Source organism: Staurois parvus, unplaced genomic scaffold, assembly GCF_062004578.1.
Source record: "Staurois parvus isolate SC_StPar_1 unplaced genomic scaffold, SC_StPar_1.0 ptg000187l, whole genome shotgun sequence".
NCBI lineage: Eukaryota > Metazoa > Chordata > Amphibia > Anura > Ranidae > Staurois > Staurois parvus.
Genome location: NW_028317983.1, coordinates 8,091,166 through 8,110,035, shown reverse-complemented (window position 1 = coordinate 8,110,035; position 18,870 = coordinate 8,091,166). Strand labels below are relative to the sequence as shown.

The 18,870-nt window shown below is 43.6% G+C and overlaps 1 protein-coding gene across 1 annotated transcript in view; it reads left to right on the top strand.

The window, feature by feature from the left end:
• The window catches only part of SNTB1 (syntrophin beta 1), a 232,644-nt gene that overhangs the window by 112,228 nt on the left and 101,546 nt on the right, over positions 1–18,870 (top strand). The window lies entirely within an intron of this gene.

Sequence of the window (18,870 nt, the reverse complement as noted above, 5' to 3'; positions counted from 1 at the left end):
TACTTAACAGGCAAACATAAAGCAAATAAACGTTTTTACGAATTATTGTAGCTTTTACTATAAAGAAAGCTTGATGTGACTTTTATGGCTTTGTAACTCAGCTTTTTATATATTTCTCTTTTTTATTACATGAAAGGGTGTCTATAGCTAAAACTAAAAAAGTCCAGTAGTAGGGATACACCAGTGCTCATACTGAAAATGCTCCAGATAGCTGAATCCGATACTTTGCGGTGCGATTTGTATTAATACAAAATGTATGGACGTAAATTGTACTGCAAAGAGTAGCATTTGACTTGAACAGGAATGCAGTGTGATTCCTGTTCTAATCGCATGCAGTTTCCCTCTGCTTCTGTGTGAACCCAGACCTGTCATAGCCCGAGTTCACACAGGAGCAGTGCAGGAAATCCCTGCAGCTTTCTCTCCTTGCAGGGATGACAGTACGGACTAGATGGCTTTTGATTGGCCAGCACCGTGATGGGGTGAGGTTTCTCGCATCACTCCTGTGTGAAATCGGGCTATGACAAGCCTGGGTTCACATAGGAGCAGTGGAGAAACTGCATGTGATTTGCATTGTACAGCATTCCTGTTCAAATCGCATGCTGTTCTTTGCGGTGCGATTTTCGTCCATACATTTTTTGTTGCACCGCAAAGTATTGGTGCTCATTATCGGCAAGTACTTGACTGAAAGTATCAGTACTCACCGATGTCGGTGCATCCCTAGTGTCCAGGGCTAATCATGCACAGGTAAGCGCTACATGAGCAGGTACATGCACATGGACACAAATACCTGCAGGCATGTCTGCCTCCTGTTGCTATCAGTAGGGCTTCCCGCCACCTGTTTGAAAGTCTGAACCAAAAACTTCCCTGTTAAGCTGGCCATACATTAATCTTATTTTTTTTATTTTATTTTATTAAAAAAAAAAAAAAGGGCTTCCCCCATCCACACATTGGAGATGGATTGGGGAATCCTCCCTGCTGCCGTATTGTATTGTGACAGCGAAGGGGTCGGAGAGCCGGCTCACTCCCAGCCCAGCAACTCTCAGTTGTCACAAACAACTCCCAATCTCTGTTTATGTTCAGGGGATGGAGGGATGGGATCCCTATCATGTGACCACAGTGGTAGCCAATCACCGTGATCACATGATTAGTGATCACCTCCCGGTGTTAAGACCCAGCTAAAGGGCTGCCAGGAGGGGGAGGGGAGGGGTTATCAGGTTTTAGAGGTTGGGTTTGGATCTAATGTAACCCTCGTCATTGATAGATTGTATTTGATGTCCTTTATAAATACACAAATGTGATATTCCCGCCGTGAGGTCCCCCAGCCATCGTCCTCTGTCCTATAACATCATTTCTGCCGGTTCCAGCCACTCGCATTAAAATATCAGTGGAGAAAGAATGTGAAGTCAATCAGAATGGCCTCAGTGGGACGGATGCGATTTAATATTAGAACGACCCGGCCGCACAGAGGGAGCTGAAGATTTCAGCAATGTTCATGTAACTCATGCTGCTTCCCTCTCCGGAGTCTCTGCTGTGATAAGTAGGTGGAGGTCATTACAAATGCAGCCATGATTACCTCCACGGTATAAGTGCCACACACTACGCCGGGAAAGAGAGCGCCGTCCCCGAGACTTAGGAGACACTTCTGGGGGTCAGCCCACCTAAACGGATCTTGTAGTTTTAGGTGGTTATAGGAAGACTGACTCTCCCGCGTACTTATTTTACCGCCCACTTCCTTCATGGATGTCTGTGCTCAGACTATGCAGGGCAAAGCAACAACAAGTTCCCTTTAATGCACTTCTCCCCAGCAGCATACTCCATACTGACTTTCCTTGTACCTCTCCGCCGCTCCGTTCAGCTGCTGATAGGAAAGCATGGAGCTTACAATCTAAAGGAAGGGGGAGGTGATACAAAAGGTGATAGCTGCGGGGGATGATCTGGCGGAGGTGATTCAAGTACAGTTCTTAGGTGGAGGTGGGGTATGCTTCCCTGAAGAAGAGAGTTTTCAAAGATTGCCTAAAGGCAGACAGGGTGGGGTCTGACTGGACATGCTGTGGTAGGGAATTCCAGAGGATGGGAGAGGCTCTGGAGAAGTCTTGGAGGTGAGCGTGGGAGGAGGTGACAAGGGAGCTAAAGAGCAAGATGTCTTGGGAGGAGCGGAGTGGGCAATTTGGACGATATCTGCAGATGAGGTTGGCGATGTAGCTGGGGCAGTGTTGTGGATGGCTTTGTATGTTGTGATTAGTGTTTTGAATTTTATACGTTGGGTTAGTGGAAGCCAATGAAGGGATTGGCAGAGATGGGCAGCAGTCACTGATCGGTTGGTAAGGTGTATGAGTCTAGCAGCAGCATTCATAATAGACTGAAAGGAGGATAACCTGTGTAAATGCAGTAAAGTATGCTTGTTCTACTCACTGGGAAACCTAAGGGGTTAATCCTCCGCACTGTGTAAAAAGGCTGATCCTGTTGATCCTGTCTTCTCTGATCCTCCCCTTCTACTTTCCCCAATCTATTTCCTGATAAAACAGAGCCTTGGGGACAAGCTGCACATGCTCAGTTTGGTGTATACTGCTAGAGACGTTTTTTTTTTTTACTTGGGAGTGTGCATCAGCACAGGGCCAATCATTACTGTCCAGACAGAGGTTTAGGGGTCCTGCAGCCTCATAGGACAATCAGCGGTGAATGAAAACTCCTACAAGCTTTAACCAGTGCTCTGCTGGACACTGATAGAAGTCACAAGACTGCTCTAACTGCTGATGAGAAAAGGTATTTAGCAGTTTATATTTACTAAAATAATTGCATTTCCATGTTCTGTGTACTGTGGTAGACCGGATATAGTGAATGCAGGGTCCAGGGAGACCAGATATAGTGAATGCAGGGTCCGGGGAGACCAGATATAGTGAATGCAGGGTCCGGGGAGACCGGATATAGTGAATGCAGGGTCCGGGGAGACCGGATATAGTGAATGCAGGGTCCGGGGAGAGTGGATATAGTGAATGCAGGGTCCGGGGAGACCGGATATAGTGAATGCAGGGTCCGGGGAGAGTGGATATAGTGAATGCAGGGTCCGGGGAGACCGGATATAGTGAATGCAGGGTCCGGGGAGAGCAGATATAGTGAATGCCGGGTCCGGGGAGACCGGATATAGTGAATGCAGGGTTCGGGAAGACCGGATATAGTGAATGCAGGGTCCGGGGAGAGCGGATATAGTGAATGCAGGGTCCGGGGAGAGCGGATATAGTGAATGCAGGGTCCGGGGAGAGCAGATATAGTGAATGCCGGGTCCGGGGAGAGCGGATATAGTGAATGCGGGGTCCGGGGAGAGCGGATATAGTGAATGCGGGGTCCGGGCAGAGCGGATATAGTGAATGCGGGGTCCGGGGAGACCGGATATAGTGAATGCGGGGTCCGGGGAGACCGGATATAGTGAATGCAGGGTCCGGGGAGACCGGATATAGTGAATGCGGGGTCCGGGGACACCAGATATAGTGAATGCAGGGTCCGGGGAGACCGGATATAGTGAATGCGGGGTCCGGGGAGACCGGATATAGTGAATGCGGGGTCCGGGGAGACCGGATATAGTGAATGCGGGGTCCGGGGAGACCGGATATAGTGAATGCGGGGTCCGGGGAGACCGGATATAGTGAATGCGGGGTCCGGGGAGACCGGATATAGTGAATGCGGGGTCCGGGGAGACCGGATATAGTGAATGCGGGGTCCGGGGAGAGCGGATATAGTGAATGCGGGGTCCGGGGAGAGCGGATATAGTGAATGCGGGGTCCGGGGAGAGCGGATATAGTGAATGCGGGGAGAGTGGATATAGTGAATGCAGGGTCCGGGGAGAGCGGATATAGTGAATGCAGGGTCCGGGGAGAGCGGATATAGTGAATGCAGGGTCCGGGGAGAGCGGATATAGTGAATGCAGGGTGCGGGGAGACCGGATATAGTGAATGCAGGGTCCGGGGAGAGCGGATATAGTGAATGCAGGGTCCGGGGAGAGCGGATATAGTGAATGCGGGGAGAGCGGATATAGTGAATGCAAGGTCCGGGGAGAGCGGATATAGTGAATGCAGGGTCCGGGGAGAGCGGATATAGTGAATGCAGGGTCCGGGGAGAGCGGATATAGTGAATGCAGGGTGCGGGGAGACCAGATATAGTGAATGCAGGGTCCGGGGAGAGCGGATATAGTGAATGCAGGGTCCGGGGTTTAATAACACTTGAACTCCAGTCTTATCTTCTGTCTTGCACAGTTTCTCTACTGGAACTCCTCTACTGAAATATCTAAATATCATTGATGTCTGTGGAGGGAATAGTGCTCCATCGTTGATGTCTGTGGAGGGAATAGTGCTCCATCATTGATGTCTGTGGAAGGAATAGTGCTCCATCATTGGTGTCTGTGGAGGGAATAGTGCTCCATCATTGATGTCTGTGGAGGGAATAGTGCTCCACCATTGATGTCTGTGGAGGGAATAGTGCTCCATCATTGATGTCTGTGGAGGGAATAGTGCTCCATCATTGATGTCTGTGGAGGGAATAGTGCTCCATCATTGATGTCTGTGGAGGGAATAGTGCTCCATCATTGATGTCTGTGGAGGGAATAGTGCTCCATCATTGATGTCTGTGGAGGGAATAGTGCTCCATCATTGATGTCTGTGGAGAGAATAGTGCTCCATGATTGATGTCTGTGGAAGGAATACTGCTCCATCTTCAAAATCAATATGTGGGCATCTAACTGGGCATGTTGACAATTAGGTAATATAGGGGCACTCATGATAGAACATGGTAACAAATGGGCAGTCATAATGATATATGGTCAGCAAACTGGGAATTTTGACAATAGTTAATGTAATAAAGAGGCACTTGTGCTAAAACATGGGCAACAAATGGGCAGTTATGATATGTGGGCAGCAAACTGATAATTTCAACAATACGTACATAGTAAAGGGGCACTCATGATAGAGCATGGGTAACAAATGGGCAGTCATAATGATATGTGGGCAACAAATATGGAGTGGTGGCAGATTGTTAGAAATCATTGTTTAAGTTGCTCTTGATCTTTTAGTTGAATAATTGGCCGTGTGCTGTTTTTTCAACCAATGTAAAAAAGGCAACAAATAATAATCTTTGCAGTAGGCAACAGATGGGCAGTTGTGGCATGAACAACAAATGTGGATTAGCGATATTGTGTGCATGGCAAAGAATCAGACACGACACTACATGGGCTACAATGTGGACAACGAATGGGCAATGACAGCAATACTTAACAACAAGAGCTCAGTTAGCTGGTGTCACTACTCCAGTCATCCAATCTATGACCCATTGGAAGGAACTCCCAGAGGTCTGCAGTCCCTGTCATGTTATTGGTTAATGTATCATGAAACCCACATCCTTGAAAACTGTCAGTACATGCTGTATTACATGCTGTTCATACTCTCTTAGCCACTATGGGATTCGTTTTCTGGGTTCTGCAAAAAAAACCTGGTTGATCCTGCTGTTCTCTCTCTCCTTCTCCTGTCCTTGTCCCCAATGTAGCTGGGGATTCCGCGGAGCTACTGTTGGCAGCTACTGCACATGCTTAGTGTTCAGTGTATTTCTATCCTATCCCACACAGGTGAGCGCATACACAATGGTAAATGACAGCCCACTCCCTCCTCCATGTCCACTAACCAGCGAAACACAATGGGGGTTGGATATTATATGTAGATTGATGGAGGCTTCAATTCCCTGTTATTCTAAGACATTGGAAGGATATGACACAGTCTGTGACTGACAGAAATACACACACCATGTTATTGCCAAAAATTATAAAGATTTGATTTCAAATATATATATATGACAATGTAAAACAGTTTATTGATATTCAAATAATCAAAGGTCCTCCTGCGCTATAAACGGAAGTAAAACCTAGCCTTAAGCTGCCAACACTCACCAACTGATACCTAAAACAGTGTAAATTACATAAATAAATAGTGTAGCGCTCATAATAAATACTAAAAAATATGTGACCAATTCATAAAATACAACCCTGAAACAATCAAAATTCATACAATAAAACTTCATAGCAATAGTGTAAAAATATATAAATAGTGTCACACTTATAATGAATATCTGTGTTCCATAATGGACACGCGTGTTCACACTCTAAATAAATATAACAAGTGTCTAAAAATGAAATACCGTGCTCACACACCTACTGCATAAAATAATGCCTAGGTATTTATAGAACCTTTTTTTAAAGATAAACAGTGCAAAAACAGTGCAAAAAAGTGTCCACTCTTTCAAAAAATTAATCACAACAATGTCCTTTTGGTGATAGATATAATCATGCAATGTGTAGTGGTAATTGACAGATTTGTGATTGTGCCAAAATCTTCTCCTATTGGCGGCTAGATTGCCTCCTCACCTCCTCCCAGTGACCCCTAGGGGCCAACAGGCTTGCAGGATCACCCTGGATCCTTAACTCATAATAATTATAAAGATTTGATTTCAAATATATATTTGTATGACAATGTAAAACAGTTTATTGATATTATTATTTATTTTTACTCTGTATCCCAAAAGCTTGTTTTTTTTTAATTATTTTGAACATGTGACCGACAGCAGAGGACTAGAAGCTCCTCTCACTGTTTCCCTACAGACAGGCTGGGAACCTGTCATTTGTCCCAGAAGACTGCAGGGAGGGAGGGGGGAGGACAACTTTTGCTTCTGATCACCTAGGTGGTCGCAGTGGAAGTGGGTATCTGCCAAAATCTGGTACCCGCTCCCCAAAGGTGCCCATTCCTCACGGGGAGCGGGGGAGCAGTACTTAAAACGGAACTTCCCCTCTTGGGTGGAGCTCCGCTTTAAGCTGCACGTTTTTGACAATCCCTCTCATCATAGGGTGTGTTCCCTGCAGCACTCATGCAATGTTGTTTGGACATTAAAATTAGTAACAATTTCCTAGAGGGAATGGAAAACATCTGCTCAGAGAGCCAGTCCTGGAAAATATGTCATAACGTGATGTTTTTATAAGAAAAAAAAGCTATTTTGATTCTACTTTCTAACAAACAACAGACAGTCACACACACTCCTGCATTCTTCTTATTGCTACTTATCCTTGTAACTCCATAAAGGAAATCTGCCACAACGCAATCTACCTTTGTGAGAAGTATCAGATGGAATCTGCCAACTCCTTGGTTGCATTCAAGTTCTTGTGCACATCTTCAGCGTCTTGCAGTTAGTGTTTTTGTACTATTACTTCACTTTTCTGGATTCTGTTAGCATTAGCATACATTAAAGCTGGGCTCCAAATGGATAAATACTCAGTTGAAATACACATTTGTGAACTGTCTTCTCTGCCAAGGGATTTGTAATTATGTTCAGCCAATTTTCCAGTGTATGCACCTCTGCCAGACAATGCAGCCAGGAGAGTGACACCATTTTCTCTGTTAGAATTCAACGCTCAGCTAGAATAAGTTCCAGAATCTGTCTTTATCCACTTCAGTACCGGGAACTTTTACCCTCTTCCTGCCAAGGCCAATTTTCAGCTTTCAGCACTGTTGCACTTTGAATGACAATTACTTGTTCACACAAACAGAGCTTTCTTTTAGTGGTATTTAATCACCACTGAGTTTTTAATTTTTTGCTAAATAAACAAAAAAACCAGCCAATTTTGAAATAAAAACATGTTTTTCTTCTTTTCTGTCATAAAATTTTGTAAATAAATAACCTTTCTTCATAAATTTAAGTCAAAATGTATTCTGCTACATTTCTATGGTGAAAATAACCCAAATTAGTGTTTATTATTTAGTCTGTAGGACAGTTATAGAGTACACAAGCTATGGTGTATATATACTGTTGTGTTCAAAATAATAGCAGTGTGTTGAAAAAAAGTGAATAAAGCTCAAAATCCTTCTAATAGCTTTTATTTCCATCCACACAAATGCATTGGGAACACGACACATTCTATTCCAAATCACAACATGAAGAAAAATAGATCAAATTTGTGTTCCTCTAAATAAATTGAAGAAAAGTGAATATTAGACGGTTCAAAAAAATCGCAGTGTTTGTATTCTTCTTTACAAACTCAAACATTCACTATATAAACTGAAAAATGTTTGAAGATTTTTCTTCCCTTTGAATGACTTAATGAATATTTGGTTGTAGTCGCACTGTTTCTGAGAACTGCTGTACATCTGTGTTGCATGGAGTCACCCAACTTCTGGTCCCTGTGATCAGGTATTCCAGCCCAGGATGATTGGACTACATTCCACAGTTCTTCTCTATTTCTTGGTTTTGCCTCAGAAACTGCATTTTTGATGTCACCCCACAAGTTTTCTATTGGATCAAGATCCGGGGATTGGGCTGGCCACTCCCATAACGTCAATCTTGTTGGTCTGGAACCAAGATGTTGCACGTTTACTGGTGTGTTTGAGGCTATTGTCTTGTTGGAACACCCATTTCAAGAGCATTTGCTCTTCAGCATAAGGCAGCATGACCTCTTCAAGTATTCTGATGTATTCAAACTGATCCATGATCCCTGGTATGCGATAGGCCCAATACCGTAGTATGAGAAACATCCCCATATCATGATGCTTGCACCACCATGCTTCACTGTCTTCACAGTGTACTGTGGCCTGAATTCAGTGTTTGGGGGTCGTCTGACAAACTGTCTCCGGCCACTAGACCCAAAAAGAACAATCTTACTTTCATCAGTCCACAAAATGTTGTGCCATTTCTCTTTAGGCCAATCAATCTGCTATTTGGCAAATTGTAACCTCTTCAGCACGTCTTTTTTCCAACAGTGGGACTTTGCGGGGGCTTCTTGCAGATAGCTTGGCTTCACATAGGCGTCTTCTAATTGTAACAGTCCTCACAGGGAACTTTACACCTTCTTTCATCTTCATGGAGCTGATTGTTGGCTGAGTCCACGCCATTTTGGCTATTCTTCTATCCATTCCAATGGTAGTTTTTCGCTTTCTTCCACATCTTTCAGGTTTTGGTTGCCATTTTAAAGCATTTGCGATCATTTTAGCTGAGCAGCCGATCATTTTCTGTACTTTTATATGTTTTCTCCTTTCCAATCAACTTTTTAATCAAGGTACGCTGTTCTTCTGAACAATGTCTGGAATTACCCATTTTCCTCAGAATTTCAGAGAGAAATGCACTGTAACCAGCATGTCCAACATTTGCTGCCTTCCTTCCTTAAATAAGGGCAATAATTGCCACCTGTTTTTCAAAGAATGAATGACCTCACTAATAGAACCCCACACGGCTATTATTTTGAACATGCCCCTTTCAATTAGTGATTCAATTACACAGAATCAGCAGCATGCATGTCATGACTGTTGGGTCTGTTGGAGTCCTATTACTCTACTACACCTGCTAGTAAATTATTTGCCATGTAGAAATATCATTTCTACCAAAAACAGTGATTGATCAGGTTAGTGATGTCTGACTGCTATTCTTTGAACACAACTGTATATACAGTTAGGTCCATATATATTTGGACACAGGCACAGTTGTCATACATTTGGCTCTGTATGCCACCAGAATAAATTAAAACAAAGCAATCCAAATGAATTTGAAGTGCAGATTTTCAGCTTTAATTCAAGGGGTTGAACATAAATATCAAGTACAAATTTTTGAAACTGCAACCATTTTTATACACAGTCCTTCCATTGCCAGGGGCTCAAATGTAATTGGACAAATTAATATAATCATAAATAAAATGTTTATTTTTTATATTTTGTTGAGAATCCTTTGCTGGCAATGACTGTCTGAAGTCTGGGACCCATCATTACCAAAGACTGGGTTTCCTCCTTTCTGATGCTTTGCCAGGCTCTAACTGCAGCTGTCTTCAGTTGTTCTTTATTTTTGGGTCTTTCTGCCTTTAGTTTTGCCTTCACAAGTGAAATGCATGCTCAGTTGAGTTGAGATCAGGTGATTGACTCATCCATTGCAGAATATTCCACTTCTTTTCCTTCGAAAGCTCCTGGGTTGCTTTTGCAGTGTGTTTTGGATCAATGTCTGTCTGTACTGTGAAGTGCTGTCCAATCACCTTTGCTGTATTTGGCTGAATCTGGGCTGACAGTATATCTGTAAACACTGCAGAATTAATCCGGCTGCTTCTGTCTTCTGTCACATCATCAATAAACACCAATGACCCAGTGCCACTGGAAGCCATGCATGCCCATGTCATCACACTGCCTCCACCATGTTTTACAGATGACGTTGTGTGCTTTGGGTCATGAGCTGTTCCAAGCCTTCTCCACACTTTTTTTTTTTCTTCCCGTCATTCTGGTACAGATTAATCTTAGTTTCATCCGTCCAAAGAATGCAAAAAAACATCTAAAACAAACCAAACCAATTCTGGAAAAGCAAAGTCTAATCTGGTTTTTCTATTCTTCAGGCTTATGAATGGTTTGCACCTTGTGGTGAACCCTCTGTATTTGCTCTCGTGAAGTCTTCTCTTGATTGTAGACTTTGACAATGATACGCCCACCTCCTGGAGAGTGCCCTTCACTTGTCTGGATCTTGTGAATGGGTTTTTCTTTACCATAGAGAGGATCCTGCAATCATCCACCACTGTTGTCTTCCAAGGACGTCCATGCCTTTTTTATGTTGCGGAGTTCACCAGTGCGTTCTTCTTTCCTCAGAACGTACCAAACTGTTGATTTGGCCACTCCTAATGTTGCTGCTATCTCTCTGATGGATTTGTTTCCTTTTTTGAAGCCTTACAATGGCCTGTTTCACTTGAATGGACAGCTCCTTTGAAAGCATGAGGTAGGTTCACAGCAATAGATTCCAAATGCAAATAACACACTTAAAATCAGCTCCAGACCTTTTACCTGCTTAATTGATGAAGAAATAATGGAGTAGCCCACACCTGGCCATGAAACAGCTTTTGATTCAATTGTTCAGTTACTTTTGATCCCTGAAAAATGGGGGGTGGCTACTCTTTGGAGCTGTAATTCCTAAACCCTTCCTCCAATTTGGATGTACATACCCTCAAATTAAATCTGAGAGTGAGCACTTGCAGCCCATATCCATTATATAACTATAGCTTGAATATGTTTTGGTAAATACCTGAAAAAAACTAAAATTGTGCCTGTGTTCATATATATATATATATATATATATATATATATATATATATATATATATGGACCTAACTGTATATATGACAATCAATCCTGACGTGCTGACGGTCTGTCTCATTTCCTGAGGCCCGAAAACACCAGGACAGTACAGATATCCCTCAAATGACCCCTTTTTGGAAATTAGACAGTCCAAGGTATTTAGTAAGAGGCATGGTGAGTTTTTTTTAAGTTGACTTTTTTTGTCACAATTTTTTGGAAAATGAAGAAATTAAAAAAATATATTCAGGGACACTAACTGGTGACAGTATGTTGAAAAAAATATATATTTTAAAAATGTTATTTAATTTTTTTTTATTACTTTTCATTCTATTTTTTAACACACTGTGACCAGAGAAATACAGTGTTACCATAGTAACACTGTACTACTCTGGGGAACAAATAATCAGGATTTTTATTTTGCTTATGATTGCTTATACCAATGTATTTCATTGATATAAGAAACCACTTTTACTGAATTAAACTGATTCATTCAGTGTCTTTTGTTTTGATTAGCTGTGATTGGCCAAAGCTAATCACATGGTACAGATGGCCTGTGATTGGCTCTGTCTGTACCATGTGATCGCTGTGACCAATCACAGCTAGCAACACAATTGTATACAATGGCATGAAAGGAAGCCATCCATTGTTTACAATTTTCATGTGATCTGCTGTGATTGGTCACAACGATCATATGACATTGGCAGCGAGCCGGTGTAGTGATTAGCCGGTGGCAGATCACGTCTTTGTGTGGCCCTGTGGCTGCGTGAGCGGTGCCTTCTGAGAGGACATCATATGACCCCCACTCAGAAGTTGGAAGGTCATGTCTGTCAGTCATTCTGCTATAGGCCGTGCAGGAAGGATTTATATCAGCCTCCTGTTATCTTCTGAACAGCAACATTCAGACTGGGAGACTGAGGGGTAGCACTGGAAGCCAGTCAGGCTCTGCTGTACAGACGTGCTAAGAAGAGAAGAGAGTAGATGGGCAGAGTTGATGACCCATCAGTGAGTTGCTGCTCCTAAATTGTCCAATTAGCAGGCTTTGCATGGAGGGGTGACTCCACTGTATTCCCTAAAGGCGTAGTTCATATTTCTAAGAAAATAGCCTGTGGATGTAAGTAGCCCTAGTAGGCTGGAATACATTGTGTATTTTTGGAAAATGTTGTTTAATATACAAAGATCAGCCTTAACATTATGCGGGATGTTCTCAGTCTGCAGGGGTCAGGATCAACCAAAAGTGGTCCAAGGAAGGAAAACTGGTGAACTGGCGACAGGATCATGGGTGGCCAAGGCTTATTGATACACATGGGGATCAAGGATTGGCCTGTGCACTTTAAGCAATTTGAGCTACAGTAGCTCTTCTATTGAATCAGACGTTAATATTGGTTCCAATAGAAAGGTACCGGAACACAGTGCATCGCAGTTTGTTATGTATGGGGCTGTGTAACTGCAGACCGGACACAACCAAAAGTGCCTACAATGGCCATGTGAGCATCAGAACTGGATCACAGACCAATGGAAGAAGGTAACCTGGTCGGAGGTATGAAGAACACAACGAGTTTGTGGTGTTTACTTGGCCTCCAAAATATCCAGATTTCAATCCATTTGAGCCTCTTTTGGATGTGATGAATGTCCAATCCTTGGAGGCCCCATTTTGCAACTTACAGGACTTAAAGGATCTGCTACTGCTGCCTTGGTGCCAGATACCACAGCATACCTTCAGAGATCTAGTGGAGTCCATGCATGGCTGGCACAAGGGGTGGGCAGAAGGGGCGGCTGCCCAGGGCGCTGTAGTATCATGTGAGGTGGGGGGGCACTACAAGGAGATTGGGGCGAGGGGAATTATGTTGAGAAGGGGAATTTGAGGGGCTTCAGTGTGTACAAATTGTTCTAGGAGGGGAAACTTGGGGAGGTGTGCTAGGAGTGGTGATTTGGGGGGATTTGTGTTTGGAGGACAGGATGGGGGAAGAGCATTTGTGCTATGAGGGGGGGTCTGTGCTATAAAAGTAACATGGTGGGGGGGGGGGGGATTTGTGCTAGGAGGGGAATGATTTTTTTTTTTTTGGGGGGGGGACTTGTGCTAGTAGGGGTGATTGTGGGGTATTTGTGCTAGGACTCAGGGCTATTTGTGGGGGGATAATTGCTAGAATGGGGAATGGAGAAGGGGAATATGTGCTTGAAGGGGGGATTTGGGGTGGGGAGAGATTTGTGCTTGGAGGGTAAATTTAAGGGGTAGAGGATTTGTGCTTTAAGGAATCTCTTTTCTTTTTATGGGGGGGGGGGGGGTTGTGCTGGGGGCATAAGAGGAAAGAGTTGATTTGAGTTGGGGAGATAGGGGGGCAAAGGTAGATTTGTACTGGGAGGAGAGGGAGTTAATTTTTTTTTTTTGGGGGGGGGATTTTTGCTGCCACATAATGCTCATACATCTTGGGGGGGGGGGGGGGTGCAATTTGTCATGTTAGCCCTGGGCTGTAGATGACCTTGTCCCAGCACTCAACTGATTATGGTGGGTGGTCATAATGTTATGGTAGATCATACTGTATATCTCCCGGAGAGGGCCAACATGTCCTGGCTAAGTTCTGGGATACTACGGCCATTAGAGGCCCAGTCCCAGCATCACAGAAGCAAGTGGTGTACTCCATTCAATTATCTGGAACAAAGCTGTGGCCGAGCCCACTGGCTTCACCTGGAGGTCAGGGCCAGTGCATGCATGGGCTTCTCTGGGGCTGTAATGCAGGGAATTGAAGGAGCCCCAAATGTTACAGAACTGCTGTAGACGAAAATCAGGTCTCCTTTCTAACCAGACATGTCTGTTCTGTGTGGCGGAGCTGTGGTAATTTCAGGACTGGATGGACAAAAATACAAATCCTTTGGCAGGTAAAGTTGCTTTCATATACTGTATGTATTTCATCTGTGTATTTAGCCATTTGCTTGGAATCCAGCTTTAAGTACAGCTATCACCAGAAGCTAATTTGGCCTTCGTCATCAAATGCAGACCCCATTAGATGCTTAAACCTCTAGGACACTGAGACCATCCATCACTTTGAGTCAGCAGGGGTTTATAGGAAGGAGGGAGGGTGATGAGCCTTCATTTTTGCAGAAAATGTTGAGATTTACATATCAGAGCACTCTAAGATTTCGGGCTCCACAGGGACTTAATATGCTCTGCAGGGATATGTGCTGGCACTGGATAGATTTAGCTACAGGAAGTGGGGGAAATCTCCCAAGAGGGACACAGCAGAAAAAAACTGACTGCAATATAAAACTTCCCCAAAGTGCTAATCATTTTTTTTTCTTTTTTAAAGCTGTCTGCATCCCCCTTGGGAAGGATTAATTTGTCCAGCACCCATCCAATAAACAGGAGGTGAGCGGAACACAACTAGGGTTGCCACCTCACCCCTTTAAAACTGAACACACATTAATGACATGGGTTCTGTGGCTGATTAAGGAGGTAATTAAACTCACTTGGTGCCTTATCTGCATTATATAAGCCCCAGAACCGGTGTAAACATGTGTTCGGGTTTAAAGGGATGAGATGGCAACCCTAAACACAACTGGCAAAGGAAAAAAAAAAAAGGTCTGACACAGATTATACTGCAAGGGTCTTGTGTCCCCATTGCAGAGATTTTTCAGTACTTCCTGTTCCAACCAAGACATAGTAATTAAAGGAAAAAAATCTGGGACTGGTTGCCCGTTCTGTCTAATTCAATCACAGCATGGAGATGGTTAAACATGGATATTCAGAGCAGCAGCATTTACCTGTGAAGAAGCAGATAAGACAGGATGGTGAAGTGGTAGGACCTGTGTAAGGCTCAGTTCACACTAGCTTTGTCAGCAGGCGTCAGACAGGCATTTGGGAAGCGTTTTTAACGCTTCTCAAACGCCTATGAAAATTCTGCACATGGCAGCACACAGTGCTGTTCACACTGAAGCATTAGCGTCGCGTTGCATCGCAGCAAAAGTGACACCTCTTGTCCAGTCAGGAGGAGTTTAAGCCTCCCATTCAAGTCTATGGTGCCTCTCCGCAACTGCCTGGCAGGTGTTTGCGACGCGTTTGTGACGTGTTTGCAGAACGTTAATACCATTTAACTTTATTATAGGCGTTTGTGGTGCGGTTTTAACGCTTCCTAAACGCCTGTCAAACGCTATAAGGGCATTTGGCAAAAGTTAGAGATAAAGTCAAGTGTGAACGAGCCCTTAGACTGCTTATATCTTGTGCAAAAAAATACTTTGGAAAAAAATGAATACTGTCTGTGACTTTGCCTGTCTGAATTCTGAAGTAGTTGGGCTTTAACCCCTTCTTGTACAGCCTTAGAGTCCCTGTTGCACCAAGAGGAAGGGAGGGTCTGCCTGATCACGTGACCATTGTAATGGGCTGTCACAGAGGTCACATGATTGAGAACAGGTCCCCCCAGCTTCCAATCATTACCAGGGTCCGGGGGATGCCTTTGACAGGTGAGTCTCTGTGCTGAGAGCACGCTATCAGCACAAAAACCTATGCTGCTCATAGACACATACGTGTGGCGTGTGGGCATTATAGCTCACACATGTGTTACCTGGGCAGGAGGACGTTAAAGTGCAGGTAACCTCCCACTGGAGACTTGTATCTACGGTAAGCTTGTGATAAATCTTATCTGTAGGTACGAGGAATATGTCCTAAATGTGAACCGTTTAGGAGATATTCAGTGTCCCTGCATGCGCACTAAAGGAACAGCATACCCACGCCATTCCTTCAGAGCTCTGTGCCATGGCCGTGACGTCATCGTGGCTTGGCCAATCAAGCGGTCAGAGCCCGAGAAGACCAGAAGATGGAGGCCCTGTCAGCGGTGACAGCGCTCCACTAGAGGGCTAAGTCTTTCATATTGTGCTGGTGTGCGATGCATACTAGCACATTATGATATTATTTTGCAGGGAAATTTTTTTTTTCTTTTTTTGGTGGTTTACTACCACTTTAAGGAGAAAGTCTTACTTAAGTGTTTTTTTGTGTTCATATAGTCTTTTGTCCTGTTCTCCTACGTGCTTTGTGGTGGTTGGACAGGGTACTCCCCCCAAAACGTGAGAGAGAAGAGAAGGAGCTAGCTATCTGATAACACTGTTCAACAGGTAAAAAGTTTTGGGCATAAAATTAGCTAATCTTACATAATTTTGGGGTGCTAAAAACGAAAATGACCCTAAAAAATGTTGATTGGCTCTAGTTTCCATGATATATTCACCCATCTAATGACGTAAGCCATTCAAAATTATGATGCAACTTCAGCTGCATATTGCGCAATTGATACTGGTGACCAATAGAAAATTGCATGTATACTGAGATGATGCAATATTAGCCTTTAATTGCATCACTTCACTGCATAAAAGCTGCAGTATCTGTAGCTGATTGTAGTTCGACAGCGTCTTTACATTTCGTTTTATGCTTATATAGGCTACTCAGTAATGCCTCGAACTTGTGTGAATAAAGCAGATAATTTATGCTATATCTGCGGTGAAATAACTTTTATCTCACAAAAAAGGAGGATAACAGGAATGATTAAGAAAGCCTACAACTTGTATTTTGGCTGCAAGATAGGAGACCAGGACAAGAGCTGGGCACCACATATATGCTGCAATTCTTGTGGGACGGCACTGGAGCAATGGTTGAATGGAAAAAAGGCATCTATGCCTTTCGCTGTGCCAATGATTTGGAGAGAGCCAACAGATCATGTTAGTAATTGTTACTTTTGTATGGTGCCTCCAATTGTAAAAGGGCTAAATAAGAAGAAAAAGTTATCTGTGCACTATCCAAATATTCCATCGGCAATACGTCCAGTTCCTCATGGAGAGGGGCTACCAATTCCTAAAGCACCAGAATCCTTCGTGGTTGAGTCAAGTGAGGAAGAACCAGAAGCGTGTAGTCACGTGCAGTTGTAAGAGATAGCCCTTTCCTCGAATACAAGAGAAAAGCCAAGAGAAGCAAAACCGACACAAACTGAAGACAAAACTAGTGAGAATCCTAAGTATTAAAATGATTCAACTTAGCTTATGGCTATAATTTTTCTTGGTAATCCTATGCAATATATTATGCCATTTAGGCTTTGTTATGTAGTCAATATCACTTGCTTTATATTTGTGGAAAGACATCTATCTATATAATTATTGTGCATTATGTAGTCATTACGCCTATAGTAGAAAACTTTCCGTTTACAGAAAAACTAGAGCCAATTGACAAATTTCATTGTTATATTTGAACTCAGAATGTGAAATTCATTAAGAAATGGATCCTTTTGTTTCCAAAACTGGCAAAAAATAAAAATTTGTTGAACAGTGTAATCAGCGCTGGTCTCTACTCCATGCACTTGCTCCAGTCATGCAACGGCAAGAGGAATGCAGAGGGAGAGGGGCGTCAGTCACCCGATGTCCGATTTCAATTCTCTTCTCCTCTCTTTGACAATGTGGGTGATCCCTTGGCCCCATCACGTACAATGTAGCGCTATAACCTTGCCTTGTATGTGAAGGAGGTAGGAGTGTGACCACAGCCAGAAGCACCTTAGAGGAAAGACAGCTCTGATCCAGTCAAACCACTGAAGGAACTCCTTATTCCTGCACTCCTAGACTGAGCGAGCTTTAAGAACCTTACAGGGTCACTTTAAATGAAGGTGTATGAAGATGGCTCACACAACAGACAGCCGGCTCTATATAGGCTGCTACATGAAGTCTGCTAGTACTGCTTTACTATGGTCTCCAAAGGTTGACAGAGTTCCCAACAAGTGAACCGGGTTATATTATATGGGCAGCACAGTGGCTAAGTGGTTAGCACTTCTGCCTGGCAGTACTAGTTAGGGTTGTTGGTTTGAATCCCAACCGGTGCACCACCTGCCTGGAGTCTACATGTTCTCCCTGTGCCTGCGTGGGTTTCCTCCTGGTAGTCCAGTTTCCTTCCACACTCCAAAGACATGCTGGTAGGTTAATTAGATCCTGTCTATAATTGGCCCTAGTATGTGTATCTATGAATGTGAGTTAGGGACCTTAGATTGTACGCCCCTTGAGGGTTAGGGACTGATGTGAATGTACAATATATATGTAAAGCGCTGTGTAAATTGATGGCGCTATATAAGTACCTGAAATAAATAAATAAATATGTGGTCACTTTCAGATACAAATAGCGCTCAGCCGAAAGTGTTACTAAACTCACAACAGTAAAATCAGTCTGTATATGCAGTAAAGCATGCTTGTTATACTCACTGTGTAACCTAAGGGGTTAATCCTCTGCATTGTTTAAAAAGGCTGTTTGATCCTGACTTCTCTGATCCTCCCCTTGTCCTCAATTCATCTGCTGATAGAACAGAGCCCTAGGAGACACTCTGTACATGCTCTGCACATGTATTGTGTATGGCTAGAGAGTTTTTTTTTTCTGCTTTGGGAGGGTGCATGTGATCAGCACAAGGCCAATCATCACTGTCCAGACAAAGGGTTAGGGGTACTGCGGTCTCATAGGACAGTCAGAGGAAATTGAAAACTCCTTCAAGCTTTACCCAGTGCTCTGCTGGATACTGATAGAAGTCACAAGACTGCCCTAACTGCTGATGAGACAAGGTATTTAGCAGTTTATATTTACTAAAATAATTGTATTTCCATGTTGTGTGTACTATGGGAGACCTGATATAGTAAATGCAGGGTCCGGGGAGACCGGATATAGTGAATGCAGGGTCCGGGGAGACCGGATATAGTGAATGCAGGGTCCGGGGAGACCGGATATAGTGAATGCAGGGTCCGGGGAGAC